Raw genomic sequence first — 5,252 nt, 5'->3', positions numbered from 1 at the left:
CTGTATCAAGTCACCTCTGAGTCTACGCTCTTTTAGGGAAAACAGATTCATATGATTTAGTCGATTTTCGTATGATTTGTTTTTGATATTTTGAATCAGTTTTGTGGCTCGCCGTAGTACTTTTTCCAGCCTGTCAATGCCTTTAATGAGAATCGGTGACCATACGGAAACAGCTTATTCCAAATGTGGACGAACTAACAATTTATATAGCTTGTTAATGAGTGATGGACTTTTGAAATCAAAAGATCGCGCAATCAGTCCCAGAATCTTATTGCTTTCTCGGAGGCTGAAATACACTGCTTGGATGATTTGAGATCGTTACTGATAATTACGTCGAGATCTTTTTCACTATTCACTTTTGTTAACGAATTTCCAAATAACTTTTAATCGTACCTACCGTTATTTTTACGTATGTGCATTATTTTGCATTTACTTGTGTTAAATTTCATTAGCCACTTTTCAGACCATTGCTGTAATTTATCTAAATCTTCTTGAATATCTAATTGGTTTAAGTGATCATCTGACATTCCGCACAGTTTTGTATCATCAGCAAATTTGGAGAGAGTAGATTTTAGTCCATGGTCTATGTCATTTATATACACTATGAATAGAAGTGGTCCAAGAACGGAACCCTGAGGAACTCCACTCGTAACATTTTTCCATGTAGAAGTTTTTCCATTTAAAACAACTCTTTTTTCGATCATTTAGCCCAACATAATTCGCTACCATTTATTCCGTATGTATGTATGTATGTATATATATATATATATATATATATATATATATATGTATATTACTCCTCGTCTACTTCTTTCACCTTCAATATTATTTGTCATAATATAGTCAACATATATATATATATATGCAAGGTAACCACTTTAGAAAATAAACAAACGGTGCAGAGCGTTTTCTTATATAAAATCTTCAGTGTAATTTACACTGAAGATGTAATATAAGAAAGCGCTCTGATCCGTTTATTTTCTTAAGTGGTTACCTTGCATTTATAAAACACACGTTCCTAGTGTTCTTATTGCATATATATATATATATATATATATGCAAAGAATTCATAAAACACATGTGATAAACTATTTTTGCACCACCCACCGGGAAATTCAAAAAAACACCCACCGAACGTTTTCGTCAATTTAGCCATGATCAAAGGTACCTGTGAAAATGTCAAAATAGACGAAAACGTTTGGTATATGTTTTTTTCAATTTCCCAGTGGTTTCTAGAAATATATATATACATATATATATATATATATATATATATATATATATATATATATATATGAGAGAGGGAATGTGGATGGGGCTGGGCAAACGAAAATGTGTTGGGAATAGAGTTTATTGCCCTAACGTTGCGAGAGGGAACCCGTCAAGGTATGAGCGTAAAGGTCATGTTTTCCCTTTGGCTAACGATTTAATTATCAGGACACTTGCTGCTTTCGAGTGGCATTTAAATCCGTCTCTGTCGTTGTTGTTCTTGTTGGTGGCGATATGTGCAACTTCCACAGTTTTTCTCATTTTCTTTTCAAATCCCTCGTGTAGAATTTCTGTGTTGTTCCAATCAGGTAAATGTCCACATTTGTCCAGGTGACGAACCAGGGAGTTAGATGTTCTATGTGCCCTGAGATCGTTTTTGTGCTCACTCAAGCGTTTATTGATCCCTCGACCTGACTCACCGAAGTATGATGATGGACAGCCGCTACATGGAATACGGTAAACGACACTGAGATTATTACGAATATTATTATGTTTCTTAAATATTTTTCCTATTTTATTGGAAGATATTTTTGCTACATTTATTCCACCTTTTAATAAATAATCATCAATAGCTATGGTGTTTGTAGAATTAGGGACAGAAATAAAATGCGACTTATCTTTTCCCGGGGTTCGGAGGTTTTAGCCATCGTAGATCTAATTGGCTTTCCTCGTTGTCCTGGTGATCAAACCTCCGGGTTATTTCAGCTTCCTAAAGGTATTCTTGATGTAAATAAGTTCATCCTCTAGGAGTTCTTCACTGCAGATACGAAAAGCTCTGAGAAAGAAACCTATTAGAACACCCGTTTTAACACGTCTGCTGTGTGCTGAAAAATAGTGGACAAAGTCGTCCCTATTGGTGGGCTTCCTGTACACCGAGAAACTTACCTGTTGAGAACCTCTGTGTATCAACGTGTCTAAAAATGGTAACTTACACTCTTTTTCCAGTTCAACTGTGAATTGAATGTCTTTATTCACAGCGTTGAGTCTTCTCAGCTTATTTTCTACATTAGTTCCTTTTGGCATCACCATGATTATGTCATCCACGTACCTTAACCGAGTGGTACCTCCTCCCATGATGTCGATATATTTGTCCATTTCTAATACTTCCATGAATAAACATGCCATGACAGCAGATAATGGACTCCCCATTGCGAGACCTCTAATCTGTTTAAATTCAGAGTTGTTAAACATAAAATATCCAAATTTGACACGCATGGAAATAAGTTTTATATAATCAGATCTTGGGACTGGAAGGATATCATCATCGATATCTGTTGTTACTTTCTTCACTGCTTCTAGGGCATCAATAATAGAAACATTTGTGAATAACGCTGTTACATCGAAGCTTGCCAACTTTTTATCATTTACATTTAGATCTTTTAAGTTTCCGGATCAGGTCGGAAGAATTTCTTAAATGGGCCCCGCTGATGGAACCGATGGCGTTGGAAAGGAGTTTTGCTAGACATTTTGCTAGTCTGTGAGGAGCGCTACCAATTCCAGAAGTTATGAGCCTCATAGGGATATTTACCTTATGTACTTTAGGTAGACCGTGCATTAATGGGGGTTTTGGAGCTTCTTCTAGTAATCCTAACAACTTTTTCCCTCTGGTTGATTTGCGTAAGATTTTTCTCGCTTCTGTGTTGAATTTTGCTGATGCTATATGTTACAGTTGGGCTGTCGATGGCTGAGAATAAAACAGGAACCAAGTTTGTTTCTTTATTCAGAGCTTGAAGCAAAACGTAAAAAACAAAAGATATTGACGTCATAGTATAAGTACCTGAACAAAACAAAAGACGTCTACATAGGATCCAAACATATAAACAATACCAATAGATGCTATAGAGCATCTAAACATATTTCAGAGTATTAAACATATGAGAATCACATGGTATGTAAGGAACCTCCAGCACAAGTATATAATTCTTATACATCAACATAAAGTCTATTGCAAAGCAAGAACAATGCAACAGTACAATTAATCTCAATTTACCACACTATATCAGCGTTGCCGGGCCGGTTGTCTTTCGTATGTTGATTCATCAATCAAAAGATCGGACATGTTACCAAGCCTTGGCCGATTGTAATCGTTTCGTTATTCCCAAAAGATTTAGAGAAGCCCTTGAGTAATGATAATGGCATTATAATCACCCACGCCGACAAAGGCGGCGGAGTAATTATTTTATTTAAAATTGACTATCTGGACAAAATGTCCGATCTTTTGATTGATGAGTCAACTTACAAAAGACAACCGGCCGGCAACGCTGAAAAAGCGAGAAAAATCTTACGGGGGAAAAAGTTGTTAGGATTACTAGAAGAAACTTCAAAAACCCCATTAATGCACGGTCTACCTAAAGTACATAAGATAAATATCCCCATGAGGCCCATAACTTGAGGAATTGGTAGCGCTCCTCACAAACTAGCAAAATGTCTAGCAAAACCCCTTTCAACGCCATCGGTTCCATCAGCGGGGCCCATTTAAGAAATTCTTCCGACCTGATCCGGAAACTTAAAGATCTAAATGTAAATGATAAAAAGTTGGCAAGCTTCGATGTAACAGCGTTATTCACAAATGTTTCTATTATTGATGCCCTAGAAGCAGTGAAGAAAGTAACAACAGATATCGATGATGATATCCTTCCAGTCCCAAGATCTGATTATATAAAACTTATTTCCATGCGTGTCAAATTTGGATATTTTATGTTTAACAACTCTGAATTTAAACAGATTAGAGGTCTCGCAATGGGGAGTCCATTATCTGCTGTCATGGCATGTTTATTCATGGAAGTATTAGAAATGGACAAATATATCGACATCATGGGAGGAGGTACCACTCGGTTAAGGTACGTGGATGACATAATCATGGTGATGCCAAAAGGAACTAATGTAGAAAATAAGCTGAGAAGACTCAACGCTGTGAATAAAGACATTCAATTCACAGTTGAACTGGAAAAAGAGTGTAAGTTACCATTTTTAGACACGTTGATACACAGAGGTTCTCAACAGGTAAGTTTCTCGGTGTACAGGAAGCCCACCAATAGGGACGACTTTGTCCACTATTTTTCAGCACACAGCAGACGTGTTAAAACGAGTGTTCTAATAGGTTTCTTTCTCAGAGCTTTTCGTATTTGCAGTGAAGAACTCCTAGAGGATGAACTTACTTACATCAAGAATACCTTTAGGAAGCTGAAATACCCCGGAGGTTTGATCACCAGGACAATGAGGAAAGCCAAGAAGATCTACGATGGCTCAAACGTCCGGACCCCGGGAAAAGATAAGTCGCATTTTATTTCTGTCCCTAATTCTACAAACACCATAGCTATTGATGATTATTTGTTAAAAGGTGGAATAAATGTAGCAAAAATATCTTCCAATATAATAGGAAAATTATTTAAGAAACATAATAATATTCGTAATAATCTCAGTGTCGTTTACCGTATTCCATGTAGCGGCTGTCCATCATCATACTTCGGTGAGTCAGGTCGAGGGATCAATAAACGCTTGAGTGAGCACAAAAACGATCTCAGGGCACATAGAACATCTAACTCCCTGGTTCGTCACCTGGACAAATGTGGACATTTACCTGATTGGAACAACACAGAAATTCTACACGAGGGATTTGAAAAGAAAATGAGAAAAACTGTGGAAGTTGCACATATCGCCACCAACAAGAACAACAACGACAGAGACGGATTTAAATGCCACTCGAAAGCAGCAAGTGTCCTAATAATTAAATCGTTAGCCAAAGGGAAAACATGACCTTTACGCTCATACCTTGACGGGTTCCCTCTCGCTACGAATATAAGAATTGTGATCCGTCTGTAATGCTGTAGTCCTCTGAAGAAGACCAAGTTGGTCGCAACGTCAGGGCAATAAACTCTATTCCCAACACATCTTAGTTTGCCCCTCCCCACCCACATTCTCTCTCATTTGTCTGAAATAATTTTAAATATACCTGTATATATATATATATATATATATATATA

Source organism: Oratosquilla oratoria, chromosome 1, assembly GCF_046742065.1.
Source record: "Oratosquilla oratoria isolate Oo_2021 chromosome 1, ASM4674206v1, whole genome shotgun sequence".
Taxonomy (NCBI): Eukaryota; Metazoa; Arthropoda; class Malacostraca; order Stomatopoda; family Squillidae; genus Oratosquilla; species Oratosquilla oratoria.
The sequence above is the reverse complement of the archived record's forward strand: the minus strand, read 5'-3'. Positions refer to the sequence as shown.